Raw genomic sequence first — 18,262 nt, forward strand, 5'->3', positions numbered from 1 at the left:
CTCGGCTGGATATTCTTCTAATTTTCGTAGACTTGTGTCAATGTCTGACTTAAAATTGAGTGACATAAAATCTCATGATTGTCATGTCTTGATGCACCAATTATTACCAGTTGCAATTCGAGGAATCTTGCCACCTCAAGTGAGGTATACGATTACAAGATTATGTGTCTTTTTTAACAGTATATGTAGCAAGGTCATAAATCCAAGTATTTTAGATGACTTGCAAGCAGATATACTTGAGAAAATGTGTCGATTTGAAATGTATTTTCCCCCATATTTTTTTTGACGTGATGCCTCATTTGGTTATTTATCTTGTTCGTGAAATCAAACTTTTTAGACCCGTGTGTATGAGATACATGTACCCTTTTGAACGAGAAATGGGTGACTTAAAGGGAAAAGTCATGAATCCGGCCAAACCTGAAGCTAGTATTGTACAACGAACAGTTGTCGAGGAAGTGGCAACATGGGTTGCTCAATATCTTGCACGTTCACAGAATATTGGGTTGCCAAAGTCTCGACACGATAGGAGGCTCGGAGGTCAAGGCACTATTGGTAGGAAAAGGATATCCATGGGCTTTGATATGAAAAATTAAGGCCAAGCTTTTTGTGTTGCAAAATCTTAGTGAAGTTCATCCTTACTTGGACGAGCACATGATTTTTCTTAAAAATAAATATCCTTCCAAAAGTGATCTTCAGGTAATAAAGGACCATAATTGTTCATTCGTTGCATGGTTTAAGGAACGAGTGATGTCCCAGTTGTCCACCACACTTAACGATATATCTGACACATTGAGATGGTTGGCATATGGTGTTAAATGTCAAATCATTTCATATGAGGGATACGACATTAATGGGTATTGTTTTTACACTAGCCGACAAGATGACAAGTCAACAATGCAAAATAGTGGTGTTAAAGTGATAGGTTTGTCATATGAGTATGTTAGTGCACATGATAAAACACTTGTGGATAAGAAGAAATTTTATTATGGAATCATTCAATCAATCAATCAAAGCCTTAATCCCAAAAGTGGGGTCGGCTAACATGAACCAAATTTGATTATTCCGTGTAGTCATCAACATAAATCTTTCTCCTCCATCCCTTACGATCCAAAACTTCATCCTCACGTAAATCCATGCACTTCATATCCTTCCTCACTCCTTCCAACCAAGTCATCTTTGGTCTCCCTCTTCCTCGTTTAATCCCTCCATGGTCCCACTCTTCCACTCTTCGCACCGGTGCACCCTCGGGTCTCCGTCTTACATGTCCAAACCAACGCAGACGATTTTCCCTTAATTTATCTACAATGCCCGCCACACCTACTTTCTTGCGAATAACCTCATTTCTGATTCTATCTCTTAAAGTGTTTCCACACATCCACCTTAACATGCGCATTTCCGTAACCTCCATCTTTTTAATATGCTCTTTCTTAGAAGCCCAACATTCTGTACCATAGAGCAACACTGGTCTTATGGCAGTCCTGTAGAATTTTCCCTTCAACTTTAAGGGAATGTTGCGGTCGCATAGCACTCCCGTGGCCGCTCTCCATTTAAGCCACCCTGACTTAATCCTGTGGGTCACGTCTTGATCAATGTCACCATTCTTCTGGATGATCGACCCTAGGTACTTAAAACATTCACTCATGGTCAAATCCTTTCCATCCAAACTCACCACTTCATTGCTTGTCCCCCTCTGAGTGCCAAAACGACATACCAAATATTCAGTCTTACTCCGACTTAGCTTAAACCCTCTAGATTCCAACCTTTGCCTCCATTGCTCCAACTTGACATTAACCCCATCCTTAGTCTCATCCACCAAAACGATATCATCTGCGAACAGCATACACCATGGAACCTCATCTTGAATTGGTCTAGTTAATTCGTCTAGAACCGTTGCAAAAAGAAAAGGGCTTAATGCAGACCCTTGATGCAATCCGATTGTAATAGGGAAATCTTTTGTCAACCCTCCGCATGTCCTCACATTTGTTGACACATCCCGATACATATCCTTAACTAGGTCTACATACCTTCGTGGGATACCTTTCTTCAACATTGCCCACCAAAGTATCTCTCTTGGCACCTTGTCATATGCCTTCTCTAAATCAATAAAGACCATATGAAGATCTTTCTTCTTTACCCTATAAAACTCCATCATTTGTCTTATCAAATGGATTGCCTCCATAGTAGATCTCCCAGGCATAAAACCAAATTGGTTATCTGAAATGCTTGTGCATGCCCTCAACCTTTGTTCAATCACCCTTTCCCACAACTTCATAGTATGGCTCATAAGCTTAATTCCTCGATAGTTAGAACAATCTTGAGCGTCTCCTTTGTTTTTATAAACCGGGACCAAGGTGCTCTTCCTCCAATCTTGTGGGATCCTTGTAGCCGTCCATATCTTGTTGAAAAGGTTTGTTAACCAATCAATACCAATCTTACCCAAACACCTCCACACCTCTATCGGTACCCCATCAGGGCCAACCGCCTTCTTAGGTTTCATCTTCCTCAGAAATAATAGAGATGGACTATGTTGATGTAATACCCCGTATTTTCATACGTATTTTCCTAATTAATTAATTAGGAATTATTTTATAAAAAAGGGTATTTTAGTAAATTTACTATTTGGAGCCAAAATAATATTTGAATTTTGGCGCCAAAAGTATTTTGAAAACTAATCATTTTTTTGGATCAGATTTATTATCCATTTATCCTATTTTAAAAATCGGATTATTTATATATTTCGGATATTTTAATTAAGGCAAAAGCTATATTTTATTATTATTTTAATAAGTCCGAAAATCCCATTTATTTGACTAATAAATTTCGGATTTTCCTATGTGAAAATCTGATTTTATTAGTTAAATTATTTGGTGAATATTTGGTATTTATTATTTAATTATTTATTACAATAAATATTATTTACACAATTATTTTAATTCCTTAAAACAAGCAAAATAATTTCCTAAATACTAAATAGGAGGGCCGAAAATATGAGCTTAAGAAAGCTCAAAAATTTGGCCATTCCATGTAGATTTTGGGAAAAATATTTTGGTAATTTGTATTTTTTAATTATCTTCTTAAATTCTCCTATTTTCCTTAATTCTAATTCTTCATCTTTTTAATATCCAATGATTATATTTTCTTGCCATTCATTCTTCTTAATTATTCCCCAAGTAATTCCAATTTCCTTAATATTTTCCATGACATACATACCTTCCATATTCAATTATACACAATCTCTTCAATATCAAAACTTTCCTTAAATCTTTACTCACTTCTCCAAGTAATCCCTTAAACCCTACTTACCATAATTATTCCTACATTTTCCTACATTAATTCATGATCATACTAGCCTATAAATACCCCTTCAATTCATGTTCAAACCTCACACAAAATTTTCATAACTCTCTCACAAATTCTCTAAGCAATTCCTTATTCTTTTCTTTTTCTTTTCTTTCCTTGCGCCACCACCACCACCGTACATCACCTCCACTCCGTCCTCCACCTGCCGCCACCCTCCAACCTCCGGCACCACCTGCTGCCGCCAGCAGCCACTGCTGCCACCACCTCCCCTCTCTTCTCCTTGGTTTCTTACACTTCTTCTCCTTTTCTCTTATTTAATTATTATTATTATTATGTTTGATTAATATAAAATTATTATGAGTAGTTTTAATTATATAAAATCAGATTTTAATGATGTTTATGTTGTTTTAATTCAAAAGGTTCATGTACATATAGTTGGGAGGGTTTAATTTAATTGTTTGTGATTATTTGATAACCTTAGGGTGTTTTTGATCAAGCTACTTGAGAGTTCTTTTGAAGTGTTTTTGGCTAAGCAAGGATCAAGGTACGTTAGGTGGCTAGATACCTTGAGAGTGATCGATTTGAATGATTTATGTTGCTTGAATTAAATTGACTTGAATTATGGTTTATGAAATAAAAGTATGTTTAAAAGATTGGTTTTAATAATTGAATTGGAGTATTGGTTTTTGTAACATGTTTTGATTAATTAATTTATTATTCATGTTTAAAAAGGGATTGATTTTAAAAGCATGTGGAATTTATTAAAAAGGAGTTTGGATTATTATTATTAAAGGTTGAATTATTGGATTTAAAAGAGGATTTATTGAATCATTGATTTATTATTTTTTTATGCTTTATAAACATGTTGGTAATCCCACTATGCGGATTTGGTTTATTGATAAGGCCTTGGACTTTGTATGACCGGGTCTTTCCTCAAGAATAGCCTTGTAACATAAGGAGACTAGCTTGGGGGGTGTGCACACTTGGGAGATGAATTGGTTTAATTGGTTTTATTGGTTTAATATGGAGGAATTGGTTTTAAATAATTGGTAATGGTTTTATTGGTTATTGGAATATTGAGAATTGGTTTTGAATCATGAGTTTGGAATTATTGGATTAATTATTGGAACTGGTTTTAAAGCATGTTTGCAAATAAATTGAGTTTAATTATCTTGCACTTACCGTACTTAGCATATTTTGCTAACCCGTACTTCTTATTTGTTTTGGTTTGCCCTGCTTATTGTAATGGTAAGCAGTGTTATTTCAGGTGAAGTGAATAAAGTGATGCATTGGAGTCCCGGGATTTGGTTTCACTAAATTAGGAATGTTGGTTTTGTATCTATTTTGAGTACTCATAACATTGGTTGCTATTTCTAGTTATTATTAATAAAGAAGAGTATTGAAGTTTCTGCTGCAAAGTATTGTTATTCTTAGTAAGTTGAGTAGCCTTGCGTAATCACGCGGCGGTAATACCTAAGTCTATCTCTACGGTATAATTATACGTATTATACTAGTATTTCCGTAGAGGGAGATTTGGGGGTGTTATAGTTGATTTCAAGATTCCTCTATTCCAATGTAAGTGGGCTGATAGTAGCCGTGGTGTAAAAACAGATGAACAAGGGAACTTGAACCTTGTAAATCTTGGTCGACGAGGAAATCTAGCTGATCCATTTATATTAGCATCACAAGAAAAGCAAGTTTTTTAAATGGCTAACCCAGCTGATTGTAAATGGTCCGTTGTTTTAGAAGGTAATAGAAGTATACTTGGCATTGAAGATGTGGTGGACGAGGAAGAATATGATGAGAAATTTAATGAGTCACCACCTTCCGTTTGGAGCATCCCTCCAATAGTCGATGATTTTGAAACAATGTTGAAACTTAAAGATCATAATGAAGGATTTTATGTCGCAAAAGAGAATAATGAAGTAGGTATGTTTTCTGTGATTTTTATTTTTCCATTATGTGTTACTATTTGCATAAATTGCATATTATTATTGTTGTTGTTGTTGTTGTTGTTGTTGTTGTTGTTGTTGTTATTGTTGTTGTTATTATTATTGTTGTTGTTGTTGTTGTTGTTGTTGTTGTTGTTGTTGTTGTTGTTGTTGTTATGGTTATTATTATTATTATTATTATTATTATTATTATTATTATTATTATTATTATTATTATTGTTGTTGTTGTTTATGGTTATTATTATTATTGTTATTGTTGTTGTTATTGTTATTGTTATTGTTATTGTTATTGTTATTGTTATTGTTATTGTTATTATTATTATTATTATTATTATTATTATTATTATTATTATTATTATTATTATTATTATTATTATTATTATTATTATTATTATTATTATTATTATTATTATTATTGTTATTGTTATTGTTATATCTCAAAAACAAAAGTCATACAACCTACAATAAATTAGTGGGAAGCCGAGATACAATCTGGGCCCCCACTCCTCTAGCTATAGCAAAGCCTACCCTAGTGAATATATGAGCTGCAGCACGAGCCCCAATGTCTTGCGTCGTTAAAAACCTTTGAGAATCCGCTTCAGCAACGTAACAACCTCCTTCTCAAAATCCCCAAGCGAAGAAAAGGAGAAGGGAATGAAACCATATCCAATCGCCAGACAACGAGCTTCATACTTAACTCGTTTCCGATGAGCCGCATCAGCCACAACCCGTCCCGGAACAAAGTCATATAGCCCTGTATGTGTCAAAGGAGAAGACCCTGTGAAGTCGACACATACATCACGACCACGATCCCATGAATAAAGTAACACATCGGCAGGTCTAAGGGCCCTGTCATTCCCTCCAGACAATCCTATGTCAACCTCCTTTCTTGCTGAAATCCTAGATCTGTAGCAAATATCAACAAATGTATCCCGAACAACATTGTGCCGATGTTTAATACCAACAATGCCAGCACACGACACCACATGGTCGCCGAATACATCCCCAGTAAAACCCCGAGAGCAAGCAGAGCACGGTGTCGAGACAGAGAACAATGGAACACCCATCCGATAACACAACACACATCGATGTTATTATTATTATTATTATTATTATTATTATTATTATTATTATTATTATTATTATTATTATTATTATTATTATTATTATGTGTACAAGTTTATAATTTATAAATAATACAAATCGATGTTTTAATTGATCTATTGATTTATGTCTGTTTTTCAGGTAAGTAATAATGGAGTATGAGGATAGGCATAATCGTTCCGTGTCTTCGCGAGGTGAGGAAAGACTTGAAGATGAGCCTCACAATCAGAGCAACAAACAACCGACTCTGAAAAGAAGAAAAAGAAGCCAAGAGGTCCTTCAAAGGGCCTAAAATCCATGTCAGGGGTTCCTAGAGTGATTGAATAGGATGAATTGTGTCGACCCATTGGAAAGTGGGCAAAAGCATACAAAAATCATCTTGGTGAAATAAGCCGTGCAAAAGTGTCTATATTGTTTAAAGATTGGAATGAAGTTCCACAAGGAATAAAAGACACTTTGTGGGAAGATGCTAAGGTAATATTCACTATTAAATGTTAAATGTTATACTATTATATGATCATTTTGAAATTATTTAAATGTGAGACTACTTTTTTTGTTTTATGTAGAGAGAGTTTCAAATCGAAGAAGATGAAATAAAGAAAAAAAAGGTCATACGCTCTTGTGATAAGCTATGGAGAGATTTTAAAACAAAATTGGTCAGTGGTTGGATCACATGTACAAGGAGTATGCCGAAGGACAAAAGAATGTCGTATGAACTCTATGATTTCTTATCTGAAGATATGTGGAAAACATTTGTGGAGCAACACAGTACAAATAATTTTATGGTTTGTGTGTGTATTATAATTAAGGAAAAATTAGAAAATAACACCCAAAAATTGTCACGATTTTGATAATAACACCACAAAAAAAAAAACTTAGATTATAACACCACCAAAAAATCAAAAATTTTGATTTCACCACCACTTAACTTTTTTATCCAAAAAACCGCTAGTGGGTCCCACATTGTACATGTGTCAATTATGCATTGGATTAAAATAAATAAAAAAAAAGAAAATTTAAAAAAAAGGAAAACCCTTAAAATACCCAGCCACCATCGGCGCCGTCGTTCCTATCGTCGTTCTCCAACCCAGCCTTCACCGCCGTCACCCAATCCCAACCGACCACCCTCGACCCACAAAATCAGCCAGCCGACCACCCTTGACTGTCGAAATCAGCCCAAACGTACTCACGAAAGAACCCAAACCCCGATTTGGTTCAAGGTGAGGGTGAGAGGAGTAGGGCAGTTAGTGGGTTTGGGTATGGGTGGGTCGGGGTTTCGGCGGTTTGGCGACGACTTTGGGTTGGGTTTGGTAGAGGAGTACGGTGGTTGGCTGATTGTTTTTTTTTTATTATTTTTTTAAATTAAGCCAATCATGTGCTGACATGTTTCATTTAAAAAACCAAAAAAACAAGTTTACCCTTTCAACAGGTAACCGATTTATGGGACTGCTGGAGGAAAACTGACCTTATAGTTAGGATTATTAGAAAATAAACGTTAGTTGGGATTATTGTAGGTAAATCGCCCATAGTTGGGATTATTAAAGTGTATTTTTCCTTTTTATAAATCATTTGAATTATACTTTAGGTTGATAGAATTTGTTTGTTCATATAATTTAAAATATGTGTGGTATAAGCCATATGGTAAATAAATTAGATAGAAGTATGTTTGTGTGTAGTTTGACACAAAATGTCCCATGTGTATATCTATTGTATTGCATTTGTATCATCAAACCTAATGTTTTCTTAGAGATGTGATGAGTGATAAGTTCATATTAATGAAGAAATACATGTATGTCCTATGGAATTATATGGGTTTATCTATGTAAACTCATATGGATTACATGGCTTTGTATACCCTTATCTTTACAAGCCATGAGGTATAGCTAAAAGAGCCCATTTGTATTTGTATATCCTTATCTTTACAAGTTTATTTTCTTTCTTTGAATTTACATAATGGCACTGGACAAATGTTTATGACACCCATTCCTATTTTTTTATTTTTATTTTTTACGAGTATGACACCCATTCCTAGCTTGTATGAGTTTAATACTAATTGTGCTCAAATATTAGAATATATGAACTCCAAAAGAAATGTCATGTATGTACTTGAATTAAGCAAAGGTTTGAACTTTTCATATAAACTAGGTTAAATCCCGTGCCATGCACGGTTATAATTAAACTTTACAACAAAATTTATAAAGAATGGTGTTAATTCAACAAATTTATCCAAAAAAAATAAAAATATTTGTAACAAAATAATAGTCTCTAATTAAAGATATTGATGGTCAAAATTGTGTCTCAACAAATGTGCAAATCCAACCATAACTTATAAAAAAATGGAGGAGTATAATATAATAAAATGATTTTGTTAAGTTGTTCTTATAAACGTTATGTGTATTTGTAAGATTTATACAAATTATCCTACCAAAACTATTATTCCTATTTTTAATTAAAATAAATTTTAAGTTGGAGGAAAAAAAATTATAATAATATTATGATAATCTTGGATGATGATATATGTCAATACCTTAATTTTAAACTATGTTAGTATATTTGTAACTAAAAGATTTATAGTATATAAAATATATGTTGAAAAATAATAATAATAAAAAAATAAATTAATTGAGTATTATTGGATTAAATGTGTTGTCAAAATGGAAATAAGTATTATGGTAGGTTATAAAAGGGAAGTTATTAAAATTTGGCAAAAAAAAAAAAGGAAAGAAAAAAAAGGCAGGAAATTTTTTTATAAGTGACAAGTGTCACTTTAGGTTTGCTTTTAGTATAGGTTAATTGATGGTGCTGAAGAAGCTTTGCTTACAACTTGCCTTACTGCTAGCTTACCAGAAGCTTACATTTACTCTGATTTTCATTTGGAGTTTGATACGGTTTTTTTTCTAGAATAAAAAAAAACTAGTCCTTAATCGTTTATCTTTTGTCTATTTTTATGGATAATATATATTGGGAACTTGTCTTGTGCTATTTTACTTCATCTGATATGTTACATAACTGATTTTTTTATAGGCATAATTGATAATCTGTATAGCAACACCACCAATGACTAGCCTAAATCATGTTTGCCCATTCTCTACCTACATAGAGTCACTTTTGGAGAAATGTGATATTCTACTCCTTGGAGGAGGTATGATCTTTACATTCTACAAAGCTCAAGGTTTATCAGCGGGATCTTCTCTGGTGGAAAATGATAAGCTTGATCTTGCAATTTCTTTCCTCGAGAAGGCCAAGGCAAAGGGTGTGTCTCTTTTGTTGCCTTCTAATGTTATTGTGGCGGACAAGTTTGCTACTGATGCAATTACTATTTTTTCATTATTCTTTTTTTTTTTTTTTGGTTACTGACAATTAGTATGATGTGTGGCACATTGTAGATTGTCCTTGCAGCTAGAATCCCAGATGGCTGGATGAGATTGGCCTGGACATCGGACCTGATTCTATTAAGAAATTTAGTGATGCTTTGGACACTAACCAGATAATCATCTGGAATGGTCCCATGGGAGTCTTTGAATTTGACAAATTCGCTGTTAGCGTAGAGGTAAGACTTTGCTTGCTTATGCCTTAGTAAATTTTGAGGTACTTTACTGAATCGTGATTGATATGTAGTTTTATACAAGTGCCTGATAAATTATTTCACTGATAGATGTGCTTTTAAGATCTGCGAGTCATGATCCCAATCATTTTTGTTTTGATTTTGCTGCAATTTGGCACTTTGTCATTTGTTTATTGCTAGGGAAAAACCAATTTGAAACTTTGTCCTTCGGGATCTGAGCTATTAATGTTGTTTAGTTCTTGCTTTGCTAACTACCCACACAAACAACTCTTTTTTCTATTTTGATAATTATTGAACATCATGTTCTTAAATTAACGTCTAAATTTTGCTTCTCGTTTGCAGGATATTGTAAAGAAGCTGGAGGAGATTAGTAAGAAGGGTGCAACCACAATTATTGGTGGTGGTGACTCTATTACAGCAGTAGAGAAGGTAGGAGTGGCAGAGGCAATGAGCCACATATCAACTGGTGGTGGTGCTAGTTTGGAGCTGTTAGAAGGCAAAGAGCTGGTGGTGGTGCTAGTTTGGAGCTGTTAGGAGTGGCAGAGGCAATGAGCCACATATAAGCTGGTGGTGGTGCTAATTTTGCTTCTGTGTTGTTATGCTGCTGCTTCTATGCAGTCGTGCTGCTGCTTCTGTGTAGTTGTGCTGCTGTTTCCGTGTAGTTGTGCAGCTGCATATGTTGCTCTTTATTATAGGTGGATTTGGTGAAGTCTATGGGTAATTTAAATGAAAGTTTCCCATGTACAGTATTTTGGTTTATTTGTGTGTAACCTTGTATTTTATTTTAATTTACTTTTTGGACGAAAATTGTAATATTACTGTCTTTATTAATGAAAATATGTAAGTTTATATATATGTAAGTGTTTATATATCAATTTAAGCAAAAAAAAAATGAAAAAAAAAATTGGGCCATTAAGGGCACCGATTCTAAACAGGAACCAGTGCCAATAACTCCTTACAAAAACGGAGTAAGGTTTTTTTGGCACTAACCGTGCCAAAAATAAATATTAGCACCGGTTAATCGGTGCCAATTTAAGAAATTGCCACCGGTTTTGAACTGGTGGCTTTTTTTGGATAAAATGACATCCCTTAAATACTCAGCGATTCAAAACTGGTGCCTTATGGGGATTTGAACCGGTGTCAAGATACATTTTTCTACTAGTGTTTGTTACCGTTGCTATATTGTAGGCGTTGTTCGTAGTTTGCCTACGTTAAAGCATGTGTGAATATGCTTGGCACTCTTAGGAAGTGGGAATCGATATATACGATTAAGGACAAGGAAATTAGGGAGCTGCCAACAAGTTTTTAAGGAACTTGTAAACCGTTCACGGATCATAAAAGGCAACCACGATAAGGGACAACGAAAGGCAACAACGATTGACCCGTGAAGGTTATACCCCATTCATAATCCATGAGATTACTAACTCCATATGGTTCGGAACCACGAAAGGAGGATCAGGGATGATGGTACGAAGTGAGTCATGGAGTCACATTCGCATGTATTGGCCTCTACTCGATTCTTATATTGAAAAGTGATTTATGCAATCTCAAAGGCATGCAAACAAAATATTAAATTTGCTCAAACTATTATTAAGCTAAATTGGTTGAATATTAATGCAACACATAATTCTAAAATAATAGTGATCACTTCGTTTTATAACAAGATTAAAGGAACCTAAACCGATTGTCCAAATTATCTTATTAGGTGTGATTTTCAATTACATATTCCCTTTAAACATGCAATATGGTGATCATAAAATATATAATAGAATCAACATTAATATTGGAAGCAATTCAACAATAAATTGTTAGTCAAATCAAATAATAATAAAACTAATCATGATACTAGCAATAAGAGTAATTAAGTGATTAATTACTCACTTTCCGTGTTCCTTGAATTGCTACATCATGAATAAACTGTTAGTAACTTCAACAAAAATATAAATGAAATTAAAACAATTAAATTAAATAAAAAGTAGAGTTGATTTGGTCCAAACCTTCAGTCAATTATATCTTTCACGCCTTGGTTTAAGGACGAAACCTCGGGTTAAGTATGGACTCCTTGGAGTGCTTAAGGAAGAAATCATGTAATTAGAAATATAGGTTTAAGGCTTGGAGTATGAGTGAGAGGGAGAGAATGATTTTTTTTGGTGTAGAAGAGAGGAAGAGAATGATTTTGTTCCCCAAACTGTAGAAAGGAGGGGGGTATTTATAGGGAAAATGAGTAGAGGGAACACACGGAACCCTAAAAAGGATAAAAAAACCCTAATTTGGGGCACTGTGACACGGTTAGAGGGTGCCGCGACACGGTACAGATTGTCGTGTCGCGGTACATTATTTTGCCCTAAAATGATAAAGCGCGTGCATTTGTGTACGCGGAGATAACACGGAAAAATCCCGTGTCACGGCATGTGTACCGTGACACTGCAAAGGATTCCGTGACGTGTCAATGTCCACCGTGGCGTGGCAAGCGGTGTCGTGTCACGTTGTACATTTTTTCAAATTTTGCGTCTAGGTTCTTAAGTGCGTGGGGAAAGAAACGCGGAAAAGACACAGGAAAGCACCGTGACACGGTGAAAAATACTGTGTCACGGTACCAGGCCCCGTGCCATGTCATCATCCCCCGCGACGCGACAATTTAGCTAATGTGCGGTATTTCTAGTTTTTACGCATTTTTAAAACTATGATAACTTTTGATCCGTAACTTGGAATAAGGCATATAATATATCATTGGAAATCTTATCAAGTCTACTTTCTAACCCAATTAGAATCAGGTAAAAATCATTTGGAGATTTAAAGATGTGGTTGTTTTAGTAAAAGGGTATCGGTTGGTCCGAGTTTAGTATTTTGCTCATATCTTCTTCGTTTTAAATCGGAATTAGGCTTATGATATATTGTTGGAAAGATTATTTCAAGGCATATCCAAACAAATAATAAGTGGATCAAAATTATAGGGCCAAAAAAATCAGTTTCTCTCGGTGTTTTGATGTTGACACGAAAAGTGGAGAGTAAGTTATTGTTTAGGGAAATTAGCTATGAATTGGATTGGTTTATAAAATATATTGAATGGAAACATGGATATAAGCACTTCAAGATTAAATACTCAACCTAACCAATAATGGCAGTGAAAGGTTGTTCATCATCGGGTTTGGTTTTGGGGAGACATTTTTAGGTGTCTACATGTATGCAATGAAATATGTATACCTACAATTTTGATTGTGTAATTGTTTACAATGGATGCCCCAGAAAATCCTCACGCTATCGATAAATCATAAGCAATGTCATAATCAAATACCGCACTGATAACATCAGAATTATATATAATTCCATCCACTATGAATGTATGTTCCACACCATACGGAAACGAACAATAATAGACTTTTCCAAATTCTTCGGCTTCTGAAAATGAATTTAATATTGATCACTACTGTCAGATTTATATTTACTACTGTCAGATTATGTTTACTATTGTTAGATTTTAAATTAGTATTGACTTAATATTTATTGAAATTTACTAAAGTGTGTATTCTTTTAATAGAGAGAGGTACGAGGCTTTGAAGAGAGTAATTCGAAAACTCTATTCTTTATTATAGTTTTAATTTCTAGTATATTTCTAGTACCATGTTTAGGATAAAATATATATACAGTTTCACATAATTTGTTAATTTACGAATAATTTATATATAATTTATTAATATGTCTTCTTCCTCTTTTATGTTGCTTGATTACTCATAATTTATTGTTATTGTTTGATCACGCCCTTTCTTGTAGGATTAAAGAGAATTTGTACTTGAAATCACGCTTAATAAGATTATTTATAATTTGATTTAGGCTTATGTGATTTTAACTCAAGTGATTGTCAATATTAGATTTATTTGTGCATTAATAATCAACCAACATAGATTAAATATGCTTAGGGGATGCCTGAATTACAAGTAATCATTAGAGAGTAGATATTCATGCACTTACTATTCAGGGGGAAGAGATATGGTGGACAGAGTTTTTAGGAGCTAATATTTATCAGGTTTAGGAATTTTAGTGGGTTTATAAATTATAACTTATTACCAAGTTTGACTATATTTCCCTACTTTATGTTCAAGGCAACTTACATAATATTTGTAATAACATACTTTGTTTTTGTTTTGTTTTGTTTTATTTATTTTTTTTTTATGTCGAAAGAAAAGTTATTTTTCTATTTTTTTTTCTAATAAATTCATAATTAGTACTTAAGTACCTTGAAATAGTCCAAAAGACAATTAGCTAAAAAGTAGTTTCAACTTTATTAGTACATATGTCAAAATTAGCAAATTTTTAAGCTCAAACTTGATGTATCATCAACATTGACTCCCAAACACCACCCTTATTTATCTAAAATCATAGTTAGAAAATCATATTTCTCATAATCATCCACCAAGTCTCAAAATATCACAATCTCATCTTCATTCACCTTAATAAACAAAGAAAGAGCATTAGCCGTAGAAATACCAAGAACTTTTCCTATTTCTTCACGCAATCCAACCTTGATATTTTTTTGCCCTTCGAGAATACTAACCAACTTATCAATCTGAGCATTGCTATTCTCCAACATCTTTCCCATCATCGACTCTAAATTTTTTTGAACATTTTGAATTTCTTTGTTGGTTGTTTGCATCTTTTTCTTAGTTGGCCTCTTGGATGAACCCTCATCTATAGTCCTCTTACTAGATCCTTCAGTCTACACATCATCATTGTGGTTTGTAGATGATACTTCATCAGTCTTTTTTAATGATGTAGCATCATCTTAGGTGATGTCTTGGACATTCATGACTTGATCATCTCTATCAAGAGGCATTGCAACTTTCACTCTAGTTGCTCAATCTTTTGCAAATACTTCCTCAAGATCGTCCAACAATGGGAATGGTTTTCGATACAAGCCCTTTGCTTCTTTGTGACTTTGTAAATTTATGGTACAAAACAGAATAAAAATAAACTCAAATTTAGAATGTTAGTATTATGTTAGAAGATAAACCAAACACAGTCAAAGCATCTTCAAGCAAGGGTGGAGGGAATAGAAGAGGGGTTGTTGATGAGTCTTATATATATATATATATATATATATATATTATTCCCCATCCCACGTTCATATTTGTGCTTATTTGAGCTGTGCGGAGCTATTTTTATTACCAATATACGTTTTTTTTAGTGTTTTTGTAGAGTTGGTATTATTTTGTAGGAATTTGCAAATTTATAATAATTCCTGATAGGTACAAAGATATTGGAGTCGGACCATATTTTATGACCGTATATTTTAAGCCCAAGATCGAGCTAATTAAATTTGGTTCGATGATTAAGGGCTTGATATTTGAAGAGGTCCAACATTCTACAAGTTATTATTACGGACCAGTCAAGGAAGAAAATTGGACCAAGCTTGAGAAGCCCATCCAAATAGAGCAGCCCAAGAAGCCATGAATCCTGCTGGGCTCCGAATTAACGCATCTCTACTTCTAGTGGGATTAGAAATTGATTAGGAGTCAAACTTCTTTTTCCTATCTTATTTAAGGAGGGAGTTATGTAGGCTTTGGGAGAGCTTTTTAATTATTTAGTTTTAGTTAGATTTATTTGTTTTGTTTTTCATTAGTATTAGTTTAGTTTTATTAATCAGTTTTTAGTTTAGTTTTTCTTTTCCCTTTTTCTCTCTAACTTTTCTCTCTCCTCTTAATTAAACTCTTAGTATTACTTTCTCTTATTTTTCTCTCCCAAAACTCTTAATTTATGCAATTTTATATTTCTTTCTTTTGGTACTATCTCTTCTCTCCTTTATTACTTATTTTCTTTGCTTTGATCATCATCATGTCTCCTTTAATTGTTTTGTTTAGTTAAGATTTAATTATGTGCGAGTATTTCTAGGGTTGTGGGGATCCATAAAAAAATATGAAGGGGTAATTTATTGTTGTAGATTGTCAATGTTAGAATAATTTCCTATTGAATGATTTAATGCTCTGTGACTAGATTATGCCTGATCTTTTATGCATGAGTTTGACAATATTGATACGAGATTCGAGAGATGACAATTGAAGTTTAGGTCTTGTTTCAATATGCAGGTTAATTTATAAATGGTGAAGTCGAGATTCGAGAGATGAGATTTAATACCGGTAGATTAATTCTGTGATTGTAATACGTAGCGAAAGCCCTTTATGATCTGATTAATTGATGCATTGATAATTGATTATTATGTTTTACCCTGGAACGTTATTTATTGGTGAACCTATGCCCTAGGTATTTTATTCATTGATTTTCTCTATTCTTACTCTTCCCTACTTTTACTCTTAGTAGTTTAGTTATCCTTCGATTACAATATTTTGGTTACTTAATAATTTAGATTATAATAACTAATTAGGAATAGAAAGACTTGTTTTCCTGTGGATTCGACCCTACTTCCCTATCTGCATTAGCTAGAGGATTTAGGAATTACTTTTGATTGGGTGATACGACTTTAGCCTGTCAGTTGTGAGGGGGGAGTGCAGGGAAGGGGAGTGCGTGCGGGAGCAGGGAGGTGGAGGACAGCTTCAAGCAGGGGGTGCATGGGGGTGGGAGAGGGGTTTTATAGGGAGGGGGGAGTGTAGTGAGAGGGCTGTTCAGGTGCAGGCAGGTGAAATTGAGAAGTCAGCTTGATTATTTTTTTTGCCTTAATTTTGCATCAAATTTATGTAGCTATTGTAGGAGTATAGGTGCTATTAAGCGGATAATCATGAATCATATTCATAAAGCACATAATCCCAAGATCACATGCATAACACATAATACATATAATTATACCTTTGAAGCGTGAATTCCACAAAGCTATTCGATAGGCAAATCAGGGATAGAATAGAGCCTTAAGCGTTGCTCCTCTACTTGGTCCACGAGATTCGAATGAGCCGTCCACCAATACTAGATTAGTTGAGTGAGAGGGAAGAACCACGATCACCACCTTTAATGGACAACTGACCACCACACGAACCACCACCACCACGAACCACCACCAGCACCGAGGAGGAAGGGAGAGCCGTGAGAGATAGAGGAGTTTGAGAGGGTTGGCTTCGTGTTTTCTAATTCGGGTTTAATTAAACTGATCACTAAATTCAATGTGTGAAAACTCTAGCCACTTAGTCTATTTATAATCCCATTATAATTAGACTAAGTCACGAAGCCCAAAACCCCTTTAATCCTCAATATGATTGGCCACCTAGAGTGATGAGGCCCATGATGGGCCTCGTCCTCTAATGCTCAATCTAAGCCCTTTGTGTGACCTTGTAGAATCTGTCCAATTAGGCTTTGGCCTATTTTACTAGCCCAAAGATCGTCAATACCTCTAGCTATGATAAAATGACAACCTAAATGTACGAACTCAATTATCTCCATGATTTGATCCATTTTTATATATCCAGTAATTGCACACGACGAAGACATAATTCCTTCAATCTCCCACTTGTCTGAGACAAGTGTGCAATATTCAAATTCCTTAAGTCAATATGTGTCGATTTGATAATATGATTGCATCACATGTCGAGATCATATTAATCTACAAATCGTTTCTTGAAATCTGAGATCGAATTACAAAACCAAACGATTACTAAGTAATACATTTGAACGCGGTCACGTATTTTCTGAATTCTCCCTCTTCAAGCGGCCATGACACATTCCCTAATTTAATAGGTAGACTCAATCCAATCTTGTGGCAACAAGGCTCCCACTCAACTTTTGAAATAACTGGGAAACATCCTTTATAGCCTCTAGTTACGGGAAAAGACGTTTGAATGCACCATAGTCAAACATCCATTGAATGAAATCAATGTTCTACTCCTATCAAAGGAATCCACTAATATATACGGAAGCTCTATACTTGAACTTCAAAGTAGGTCAATAGTTTGATCATGCATCATTCATGCATATCCAAGTGACTGACTGAACATCACTATGCCCCTATAGCCCATGAAACTGCGCTACCAATCAATCTTACATGCTAGTCCGTTTATTGAAATCATTTATGTCCACTTTAATGATTTCGAACTAGGAACTTAAATAATATATGAATTTTTTTCACCTATGGGGTTTCATTCACCAGGTCATCAACCTGATGAACCCATCAGTTCATAATTATTTTGGACATTTTATTTAATTTCCAAAACCATAGTTAAATAAGAGAAATGAAATTTCTATTTTAAACATAACTTAGCAAATTGATGCATTACTTATGTAATATGTTTTCTCAAAACATATACAACTTAAATTACATAACTTGCTTCAATCCAAGCTTAAATTACATAACTTGCTTCAATCCAAGTCTTTTAATACGACTCTCATATCTTAGTCTATGCAAGGG

General features: G+C 34.2%; 1 pseudogene; it reads left to right on the top strand.

The window, feature by feature from the left end:
* Positions 1-5,006: 5,006 nt before the first annotated feature.
* On the top strand, positions 5,007-10,472 carry LOC145639975 (phosphoglycerate kinase, chloroplastic-like; annotated as a pseudogene).
* The last annotated feature ends 7,790 nt before the right edge of the window (positions 10,473-18,262 follow it).

This window comes from Chenopodium album, chromosome 7 (genome assembly GCF_948465745.1).
Source record: "Chenopodium album chromosome 7, dcCheAlbu1.1, whole genome shotgun sequence".
Lineage (NCBI taxonomy): Eukaryota > Viridiplantae > Streptophyta > Magnoliopsida > Caryophyllales > Amaranthaceae > Chenopodium > Chenopodium album.